Raw genomic sequence first — 12,510 nt, forward strand, 5'->3', positions numbered from 1 at the left:
GATCATTGTATTCAAATCTAAACAGCAATCTATCCCAGTCTTTTTTCAAGTTGTTTATAAATGTCAAATAATACAAAGCCAAGGACAGAATTCTGCTGCGATGCCAGTAGAGACCTTAATCCTCTTGCCATCAAATATTCCTCAATAGACTTTTGAGTACAATTGGACAACCAGCTCCAAATGTATTCAACTGAACTGTCTTCTTGATCTATATTCCTCCACAAAGTTGCCATGAGAATTTGAGAACTACAGGTAAATGGTCTCCAGAATTCTTAGAAACTGTTAGCCACATTTGAGCAGGAAAAACAACAACAAAGATTAGTTTATGTAATTTATTTGCTTTTGCCTTTTTTGTTTGTTTGTTTGTTTTTTCAGAGAGACAGAGTCTCGCTGAGTTACGTAGGGCCTCACTAAACTGCTGAGGCTGGCTTTGAAATCCTGATCCTCCTGCCTCAGCCTCCCAAGCTGCTGGGATTATAGTGTCTTAAATACATAAAGTGTATTAAAAATACATAAAATAACAAGCCAAGAATCTTCCTCCAGTTCCTCAATGAATTTTTCTCCCTCTGATTTACAGTTTTTAAACCTTGGCTCTATTTACATTTAGGCTGGATTATTCATCTTGTGGGAGTTGTCCTGTGTATTGTAGAATGATTAGCATCATTCTGACCTCTAGATGCCAGTTGTATATCCTTTCCCATTGTAACAATCAAAGATGTTTCCAGACATTGCCAAAGGTCTCCTGGGGATCAGAATCACTTCCTGTTAGTTATGGATCACTAATCTAACTGTTGTAAAATGATCTCTTTAAATAATATCTCTTCATCATACCTTCCAATATCCTGGTCCAGGGCTTTTTCCAAATCACCTCCATTCAAATGAACCCCAGGTATCTACTCTTGCTAACCCAGTCACTTAAATTCCCAAGTTATAGGATCTCAATCTAAAAAAAAATGATGATCATTTATTAGTGTGAAATAGCAGAGCAGCTACTAATCTCAAATTATGGAAATTCCTTTATAAAGTTCCATAAAATATTATTTTACCTCCTAAAGATATTTTCATTTTAAAAGATGAATGAAAAATCTACTCTTTGGTGAAAAGCCATGCCAGAATACCCAAATCAAACTGGTCTTGTATGGAAAAAAAATGAAGCTGGAAGAGTAGAAGGTATAGAAATTGGAGGCAAGCTGATTGGATTGCAGTTTCAGCTTTGTTGCTAAATAGTTCTGTGATTGGATGTGTGACAATCTTCTTGGGCCTCAATTTTCTCATCTGTGACATAAGATAGTTTTTATTTTGTTTCTGGTTTTAAGATTCTGGCATCCTCTGTATTTGAAGTATAACATGAATAGCATAAGAGGTTAAGAGAATATAATATCCACAAATAGAATGAAATGGGTAATCAGTTGTTTTGAAACCTTCTGTCTGAAGAGTTGTTTATCCTTGTCACAAAGCAATTGACCTGCTGAGTCACCCTAGCAAGTTTGTAACTAAGTATTATGGGTGAGTAATGAAATCTGAACTGTAAAATCAAGTGAATGGAGGAGAATAACCTTAGTATAAAAAAAAAAAAAAACTTTCTTCCTTCTGGGCAATTGCTTACCTGTCATCTGCCAATATCCCTTATTAGATATTTATGTAGTAAAATGTCATGCTGTTTTATTTCATTAAAAATTTGGGGGAACATATTAAGACTTCATTTCAGTCGTTTGTAACAGGTCTGAAATCTCAGTTTTCAAATTCTACCATTCACCATTATGGGTGAAATCTTTAAGTTATTATATATCTTCTTTGTGCTAGTAAAAGCCAGGTTATCATAAATGAATTCATAGCCAAATCACTTATAATTGTATGAACCAAATGATCAGGGATAATATGAATTAAAGGCAGAGTATTCATTGCTTCAGATATAAGAGAAGTTATGAAACAGATATTTTGTAACAAAAAATTGCAAAAAGGAAATCATAAGCTTTTCTAATTTGATTGGATTTAGTTAGTATTGTTAGTTTGATATTTTATAATAGTATCTAATCTTTTAATAGATCTAGCTAAAAATATTACATCCCTAAGCTAAGAACATTACATAGTTAATATTACATGGAATATAATATTACAGTGGAAAGTACCACTGTCTACAGTTAGCATTAGTATAATTTAGTACAGGTATTATTCAACTGAATTGACTTTAACATGTGTTCACTCATTAGTAAAAAATATGCTGATTTTTTTGTTACTAGGAATTGAACCCAGGGGCACTCAACCAGTGAGTTAGAAACTCAGTTCTTTTTATTTTTTGAGATGGGATCTTGCTAAGTTGCTGAGGGTCTTGATAAATTGCTGAGGCTGGCATTAAACTTGCTATCCTCCTGTCTCAACCTCCTGAGTCACAGGGAGTACAGGTATGAGCCACTATACCCAGCTATACTGAGCACTTCTTTGTGCTATTATGCTGTAGGAATTGAAACACATGACAAGGGACAAGACAAATAAAATACGAGGGAAAGTATGACAAATGAAAATCAGGTGCTTTGTGGCTTCAAAGAAAGATAAGGTTTTATATCAAGAGGAACTTTCCTAGCTAATTGGGAGGGGGTAGTTAGAAACAAAGAATAAACCGCAGTGAAAGACCTAGGGTAAGAAGAAAACCAAAACTTTAATACATGGCTTTAAAAAAAAATAGACATGGGGCAGGGCAAGTTGGGAAGGTGTTGGTCAAAGGATAGAAAATTTCAGTTAAATAGTAAGAATAAATTCAACTAGTAAAGAAGGAATAAACTAAAGACACAACATGGTGACTATTGTACAGTATACTTGAAAATCTCTGACAGTAGAATTTATTGGTCAATTTAAATTTTTTTAAAAAATTAAATTTTAAATAAAGACAAACCTTTTTCTAAATTTGAATGGCACACTAAGATATAGCTCAATGATAGAGTGCTTGCCTAGCAGGCACAAGACAGTGCATTCAATTCCCACTACAAAAAAAAAAAATCTAAATTTGAATGACAAGTACACATAGAAAAGATATTTGGACTTCTTATGAAAAAATAGAAGTCAGCCTGGGGATATAGCTCAGTTGGTAGAGTGCTTGCTTCACATGCACAAGGCTAGGTTCAATCCCCAGCACCAAGATAAGTAAATAAATAAAAATAAAAGTCAATAATAACCTCGGGGCAGTATATTTAATACTTAGGATGTCATTCACTTATCACAAAAGTTATTTGTATGTTTCTGAGAGGTCCTTTTTCAGACTGGGAATATTTAGATATATAAAACATCATTAATAAGAATTTTTATCTGGGAGAGAAGAGGTAGGTAAATTTGGAACTCTGAAAATTTTCAAATGAAGAAAAGATCAAGACTAAATGTCAAAAAAAGAAGAAATTAAAGTTCATTTTTGGAAAGGACTGAAAAATTGCTTGTATTTTTCTCTCACCAAGCTCCCAATCAAATTTCAATTTTATTTGTATGGGAAAAAAGTCTCACTGTTGCTTTAATTCATATTCATAGGTGAAAACTTATAAATGAGTCTGAGGGTATCTGGCCTGACTGCCAAAAAATGGACTGTAATGCCTTCTGTTCCTTCCTGAACCCACTATGATTGAATTTTTTTTTTAAAGAGAGAGTGAGAGAGAGAGAGAGAATTTTTTAATATTTATTTTTTAGTTATCAGCGGACACAACATCTTTGTTTGTATGTGGTGCTGAGGATCGAACCCAGGCCGCACACATGCCAGGCAATGGCGATACCGCTTGAGCCACAACCCCAGCCCATGATTGAAATTTAACTCTGCTAATTCTTCAAAACAGCTTTTGTGGTAAGCGCAGTGATATGTACCTGTAGTTCCAGCTATACTGGAAGCTGAGACAAGAGGTTTACTTGATTCCAGAAGTTCAAAATCAGCTTGGGTAACATAGTGAGACCTCCTCTTAAAACAAACAAAAATCAGCTTTGTTGGGCTGGGGAATGTGAAAGAGAGCTTTTTCTATTTGTATGAAGCCCTAGGTTTTCCATCCCCAGCACTGCATAAAACAAACAACAAAAAAGATCATGGATTTTAGCCACTTTGGTAAATGCAAAGTTTAATTTGACATGAACTGTCAGCAGTATCTGATACAGTTGATTTTTTCCATTTTCTTCTCTGAAAAGACTCGTGTTTCTCCTACCTCACTAGAATTTCCTTCTCAGTCTTCTATGCTAGTTGTTCTTCATCTCCTTGAATGCTGAAAATTTGAGGTGTCCCAGAGCTGTACCATTAAATAATTTACTACTGGCTGCCTGGGTTTGAATCCCATTTGCTAGCTATCTAATCAGAATAAAGTCGCAAAATTTCTCAGAGATTCACTTTCCTCACTTGTAAAATGAAAATAATAAAAGTACTATTCTATTATAAAAGTAAATTTATATGTGAAAATGGATTAAAAGGAGCTGGATGTGGTGGTGCATGCCTGTCATCCCAGCAACCGGGGAATCGGAGGCAGTATTGCAAGTTCAAGGCCAACTTCAGCAACTTTGAAAGACCCTTGGCAACTTAGTGAGACCCTATCTCAAAATAAAAAGGGACTGGGGATATAGCTCAGTGACAGAGTCCCACTGGGTTTAATCCCCAGTACCACAAGAAAAAAAAACTAAATAAAATGAAGTGATTAGAACAAAGCCCAGCAGAATGTGCATTAACCATTTTTATCATGCTATTTTATTCTTTTGTGTGTTTCCATCTGTGTGTGGTGCTGGGGATTGACCCTATGCCCTTGCACATGCTGGGCATTTGCTCTACCTTTAAGCTATATATACCATATATATACCAGCCCTATCATTGTTATTTATCACTTACTCTCTTAGTGATTTCATCTTGTCTCATAGCATCAAATTCCATGTATACACTGTTAACTCCAAATTTATCTCTAGTCTGAACTTCTGCCCCAAACTCCAGAATCATGTATTCAGTTGTCAGCTCAAAGTTTCCATTAAAATTTCTAATAGGCACTGCAAATTTAACTGTTAGAACTATAGGTTTTTGTCCCATTTCCAGATGATCAGGCATTCTTTCACATTGCGCAAATTCATCAGGAAATCTGTCATGTCTACCCTCAAAATATATCCAGATTTCAACCACTTCTCCCTAACACTCTACTCCAAGCCATAATCATCTTTTGGCTGGATTACTGCAATAACTTCCTTTCCAGTTCAACATAGCAGCCCCAGTGCTCTCCCCAACCTCAGCTCTTACTACTCTTTTCTTATTTCACATCAAACATACAGCCATCTTTTTTGTTCCTCTTATGTTCCAATAGCTTCTGCCTCAAAGCCTTTGAATTTGCTGTTTCTTATATTTGAAATGTCTGGTCTCCAAATGGCTACTCCTTCTCTTCCATTAGGTCTAATTTCAAATATTATCAATGAGGCCTGTCCTGCTCTAGATAAACAGCAACATCTCCCACACCCACATCCAGCACTCCCTTACACCCCTATCCAACTTTATTTTTAATTGTTCTTATTCACCATCTGAATACTATTGTTTATTATTTATCTCCCCAAACTAGAACGCAAGCTCCATAAAGTCATGAACTTTGTCTATTTTTTAAATTTATTTTTTAGTTTTAGGTGGACACAATATTTTTATTTTTATGTGGTGCTGAGGATCAAACCCAGTGCCCCATGCATGCTAGGTGAGCACTCTACCACTGAGCCACAACACCAGCCCCAAACTTTGTCTATTTTATTCAAAACTATTTATTTTTAGATCCCTCAGCATCTAGGATAGTACCTGATATGTAGATGGTAATCAAATGTTTGTTGAATGAGTGAGTGAAATGGAACGTAAGTATGTAGAATAGGAATAATGAAAGGTCAAAGATAAGCTTCAGTTTTGTCAAATATTTGACCTATGACTACCTCATTTTAAGAAAATTTTCAACATAAGGATTATTGTTGTTGTCCCCTGGCCCCTTTCTACCATCCGAATACTAACCAGATGTAGACCTTCTTATCTTCTGAGGTCAAACAAGATTGGGTGCATTCAGGGTGATATGAATGTAGACTGTACCTTGCTTCCATGCGACAGGAGGGAGATGGAAGAAACATTGGCCAATGCAAACAGAAAACTATTGTCCTTTACAAATTCTTTCCTATGGTTCATGGGTAGCTACTATGACAATTCCTCATCTAATTGATACTGCTGAGAATTAGAAAGCAAAATGTCTCCTGAAGGGCTGGGGTTGTGGCTCAGTGGTAGAGAGCTTGCCTAGCACATATAAGGCACTGGGTTTGACCCTCAGCACCACATAAAAATACTAAATAAAGGTATTGTATCCATCTATAACTTAAAAAAATGTTTAAAAATGTCCCCTCAAAAGACAAAATAGATATGACTAATTACTTGCACTTAACTTTTACTTCTGAACTTATTCAAGTTTCTGACACTTAACAGACTACAAAAGCCTTATGTGAGAACCTTTAATGGCCGTGTCCGTTTGGAGCATACACACCTGTGTCGTGAGACTGGGGGATATCAACCACAGGATGGGAATTTCAGATTACAGATTAGGTATAGGAAGTACTTCTAACTAGGAACTTCTAAGAACTGTCGGTGGAAGCAGATATATAAGACCTTGCAAATCTCTTACAGAAAACTCCTAACCTTCCCATGTGGTAGATTCCAATAGAATTGGAAAAGATAGACCTTGGCCCCCAACCAGGTTTTTAAAAGTATATTGGTGGAGTGAGAGATCTGGAACGCAAAGTGGATCCCTTTAGAGCCATTGAGGGAAAAGGATACTGGTTTCTTGTTCTTTTTTTCCAGAGTAATTTTTAGAAGAATGTTTCAAACCATATTTGGAAATATAAACTGTTCTAAATCAAGTAAATGTAAACAACATGTAGCTTGTTCCAGGGTCTGATTAACCAAGTACTTATTAAAAGCCTTCAGGCCTCAGGGCCTCTGGGTTACATTTCAGGCAATTTCAAGAAGGCAGAATAGCAAACAAGTCTCTCAAGCCTTGTAATCCCAGTTCAGAGCACTGATGAGCTGAGAACGACTTGGTGCCAGGAATAAAAATGAACCAATGTTTTTCCTTTTAAATTTAGAATGAATATGGGAGATGAACATACCTAGGACCTTAGTAAAATATGTGAATTTGCTATAATGAAGAAATGCAATGGATTAAAGGGCATCCAAAATTTCAGTAGCATCATTTCATAAAACATTTGGAAATTCTCATATAAAATTTATCCAGAAGGACAAGCTCTTTTAATATTAGAATTAGGGATAAATGAGGTTTTGTTACAAAATTATATATATGATATATAAATAATATAATATATAATATATAATAATATATTATAGTATATAAATATGTAGCATATATAATATATATTATATGTATATGTGTATATATATATATATACACACATACACACACACACACACACAAATGTAAGCTCTTCATTTCTGTGTGTCAGGAAACCAGAAGCAATTTAATTAGGTGGCTCTGCCTTGGGGTTTCTACTGAGGTTACAGTCGGGATGTCAGCTGAAACTGCAGTCATCTGCAGTTCCATCATGACTTGGGACTGAAGGGTCAGCTTCTAGGGAGGCTCACTCACATGGCGGTTAGCTTAGGGCTACAATTCCTGTCATTTGGCCCTCTCTGTAGTATATGACAGCTGGCTTCCCCCAGAGCAAAGGATCCAAGAGTGATCCAGACAGAAGCCATAGGGTTGTTATTTTGTTGTTGTTGTTGTGTGTGTGTGTGTGTTTATGATTTAGTCTCCAAAGTAACACACACACCGCTGCCACTTTATTGGTTAGAAGCAAATCACTGAATCTAGTCCACAGTCAAGAAAAGGCAAGTAGGCTCCCCCTATTGCAGTGAGGAATGTCAAGTATTTGTGGACATATTTTTTGTTTTGTTGCTGTTTGTTTTGTCTTGCTTTCGTGGTCGTGAGGATCCAACTCAGGGCTTTACAAATCTAAGGTAGGTGAGTGATAGCCTTATATTTGAGCTACATCCCAACCCTGAGGATTATTTTTATCTGTGACTTTAGAGCTTTTTACTGCTCTCTAAGTAAAGGACCACTAGAATTGGGTAGATAAAATCAAATAATGCCCAAACCATTATCACAATCTATTATCTGTGCCCACATTCGTGGGTAATAAAAGCTGTATTATCTGCTTTCTTCCCAAACCCTCCCATCCTCATGTAATTTGCCCGCTTCAGTTCTTGCAGAAAATCCTTACCCATTCCTTTCTTATGAGTACTAAAGAAAATACCAAACTCCCATAGCAGGGTTACTTTTCATCCATAGCTAAATATTTTTGATGTGGGACTCTGTCAAAAGATGCCAAAATTTCAAATAAGTTCAAACTTCTATACAGTTGCCCAGGTCTTCAAATTTAGTCCTCAGAAAATTTTAATACATTCCTGTGGCATGAGTCTCCCTTTCAGAAGTTTTGTTTCTTTTCCTCTCAGGGAGCCATAGAGACTCTGCACTCCAAATTCTCAATCTGCTTGATGTGTTTGAAGTTATGTCTAAGGCTTCCCCCAAATAAATGAGGGTAATGAGATTCCTTGTTGTTCATTTGTTTTTGAGATAGGGTCTCACGATGTTGCCTATAGTGTGTGCTACTGTACCCAGCAAATGGTGACGTTCTTATACCAGTTCAACACATGCATACACGCATACACACACAATTAAAAAAACTTATTTGATCTATAAGATAGCTCCTATAGTACTTCACTACAAGTCTATTAGGAAATGTATTCCAAGTTAAAATCCCACACTGGGATTTGATTGACAGCAGTGTATACTCATGCTGTCTATTCAGCCATAAAATGTAGGACACACCCCTGCATCCCTGCTACCATGCAGTGCTGGCAGCAGCATTTCTAATAGTGGGGAAAATAAGCACGGTCTCTGCGGCACAGTAGTGGTGACCAAAGAAGAGTGCACTACTAATGTCTTAGACTGTTTATATCCTAGGGCTCTTCTAACTCAAGTACTTTACATTTAAGGAGTGATTTCATATCTAAATCATGAAGATCTACTTCCTGGGAAGGTAACACTTTTCATTCATATGTAACAGCCATGTAATTGGCTTATTAGTCTTCAGCTAAATTTTTCTACAGTACTGACATTATCCAGACCAGTCTATCTAATTTGATAGCTAGATACATGCAACATTAATAGCTGGTGTTTGTATGTATCACTCATTTGTACATTCATATGGAAAAATCTGCATTTTATTTAAAGATTTCCAAAATATTGCTCAAATTTTTGTTTTTAAGTAGAATAAGTAATGAATATATTTCCCTTATAGTAAGTGTTGTCTTAGGAATCATATTTTAAAGCTATAATTGTCTGTGTTGGGCAGCACAGGTATTGAGCACAGTTAGTACTGTTCTAAGAAATCAATGTTACTCCATGAATTATTTTTATAATAGGTTGATTTGAGAAATATAAGTATAAAAGGAGTACTAGGGGCTGTAGCTGTAGCTCCATGGCAGAGTGCTTGCCTAGCACGTGAGGGGCACTAGGTTAGATCCTTAGCACTACATAAACATTATCTGCAACTTAAAAAAAAAATTCAAAAAAAAAGGAGTACTAGTACAAGATTTTAAAAGCTTAGGTAAATTTAAATGGAGAATGTAATGAAACTTTCTTATGTATTGTTAAAAAGAATAATGAATATTGCAGAAAGTTATGGGATATTTACAAATTTTCTTTGAACATAAAACCTATGTTAAGAAAAATATTCAGTATATTATTAAGATATTATTAAGAACAAGCAGTTTTGTGTTATTTTTTAAACCTAATAAAAACTATTTGTCAGTTTTCTGTTATTGTGACAAAATACATGAGAAAAGTGAATTTAATAAAAGGTTTTGGCTTATAGTTTCAGAGGTTTCAATCCATGTTTGCTTGGACCTGTTGCTTTGGACCTGTGATGACAATATATCTTGGTGGGAGCACATGGCAGAGGAGAATGCTCACCTCCTGGTGGCCAGGAAGCAAAGTCAGAGAGAGGGAGGGGCAGAAGTGACCAGGGTCTCAATGTCCCTTTCAAGGGTACTCCTCCAGTAAATTTACTTCCCACTAGGCCTCACATCCTACAGGTTATACTACCTCCTAATAGCATCACAGGCAACTTTCATGATCCAAATTATAGAACTTAAAGGTCCAGTCTATGAATATACGGTATTATCTTTTAAATGACTTATTGAGGTATAAATTAAATACAATTAAAATCACCCATTTTAAAGTATTTAGTTTAATAAATGTATACACCAGTGTAACCACTCCACCAAATAAGAGAATGTTTCCATATCCTTAAAAAGTTCCCCTAAAATACTTTGCAGTCATTACCTTCTACCTCCCTCCCCCTGCAGTCACTGATTTATCTTTATAAGTCAGTTTTTTGTTCTAAATCTTCATACAAATCATATAGTATACTCTTTTGGTATCTAGCTTTTCTTTCACTCAACATGTTTCTAAAATGTACTCAGGTGTTGTAGCATTTATTAGCAATCTGTGGCTAAGGAGTATCACTGTATGAACATACCACAATTTGCTTAATTACTTATCTGTTGATGGCCATTTGGATTGCTTCCAGTTTTTTGCTATTATAAAACTCCTATGACCATTTCTGTGTGAGTCTTGTTATAAATATGTTTTCATTTTTCTTGAGTAAATACTTAGAGGTAGAATTGTTTGGTCATATGTAAAGAATGTCTCAACTTTCTACAAGGGAACTACTATCTCCAAATTAGAAACTGTTGGTTTATGTATGTTCCTAATTTTAAAATGTCCCCAATGGTAGTGTTTTCTTGTTTTTTTGGAAAGCATCTTCACTCCTGATTATGGAGATGGGAAAGACACTTCTTCCACCTTTGGCACAGCAGCAAAAGTAAGAAGAGGAATTCCCTAAGCTGTAAGCCAAGAAAATGAGTAGAGGCTTTTTCTCTTGAGCGATGCCTTTTCAATGGAAATATACCATGAATCACATGTGTAATTTTGTGATAAATTATTTAATCGCTACATTTTTAAACTTTTAAAAGGAAACATGAAATTAATATTTAAATATTTTTATTTAAGCTAATATATAAAAAATTAAATAGTCAATATATAACTTATTAATAAGGCATTTTATATTCTTTTTCATACAAAGATTTCAAAAATTTGATGTGCATTTCACATGTAAAGCATATCTCAATTAGATGCTAAATTATCAACCATCAACATGAGAAATGTAGCACCACTGTGCTGGGGATGTGCCTTAGTGTTTGAGCACTTACATAGAATGTGTGGGTTCCATTCCCAGAATGGCAAAATTTCTAAAAAAGTAGTCCTACTAATAATAAAGTTGTGTTTAATTGAAAAGTATCCTATAATTCTTTCATTTTCAAATTTAAATTTAAATTAATTAAAAGGAATCTAAAATTCAATTTCTCAGTCACACTAACCATATTTTAAGTGCTCAACAGCCACATAGGCCTAATGGCTACCATATTGGACTGCAAAGTTCTAGAGGGTTGTATGTGAGACAGAAAAGAGGAGATGAGGTGAGAGAAAGTAGCTTTGCAACTCAGTTCACAGTAGAAATGCAGTGTTATTCGTGTGAAATTTGAGTTAAATAGATTTCTATAGTCTTTTAAGAATCTAACCTCCTTCCTCTCTAATTTAAATGAATGAGTTCTAATGTGAATTGTAAATTTGCTTTTAATTTAGCAATTGCTTGGGATTAAATGCTAACTCTACCATTTTCTATTTGTGTGACCTTGAACACATAACTTCTTAGCTTAATTTTCACCATCTATAAAACAGGGAAAATAATAGTTTTTTTTTTTTTTTTGGATTACTGTGGAGACTGAGATAGTGCATGCAAAGCATGTTGTAGAATGACCAGTGTAGTTTTCAGAAAATAAGAGGTGACTTTAAAAAATTTGAATTATTCTTTGGACAGGGACTGTCTACAGTTTCTTTTCTTTTTTGAATTTTCAATGCTGCGGATCAAATCCAGTGCCTGGAACATCCTAGGCAAACACTTTACCACTGAGCTATATGCCTGGCTATAGTTTCCTTTTAATTTTTAAAATTGGGGCTGGGGATATGGCTCAAGCAGTATCCCGCTCGCCTGGCATGCGTGCAGTCCGGGTTCAATCCTCAGCACCACATACAAACAATGATGTTGTATCTGCCGCAAACTGAAAAATAAATATTAAAAAAAATTCCCTCTCTCTCTCTCTCTCACTCTCTCTTAAAAAAATAATAATTTTTAAAATTGAAAATGACCCTATTGATTCAGTAAATACCATCTCCAAGATCTCAGCTATAACACAAAGATGGTAAGAACATAGCCCACACGTTCAAAGACAATGCCCAGCTCATTTTCTTATTTGAAAATGAGAAGAATAAAACCATAGCAAATAAGTTTTTCTAACAACCTCAAAGAAAAAAAGCATTATAAAATGAAAACTGAGTTTATAAATAAAAAATTACATAGTTTTTC

The sequence above is a fragment of the Marmota flaviventris genome, chromosome 2 (assembly GCF_047511675.1).
Source record: "Marmota flaviventris isolate mMarFla1 chromosome 2, mMarFla1.hap1, whole genome shotgun sequence".
NCBI classification, from domain to species: Eukaryota; Metazoa; Chordata; class Mammalia; order Rodentia; family Sciuridae; genus Marmota; species Marmota flaviventris.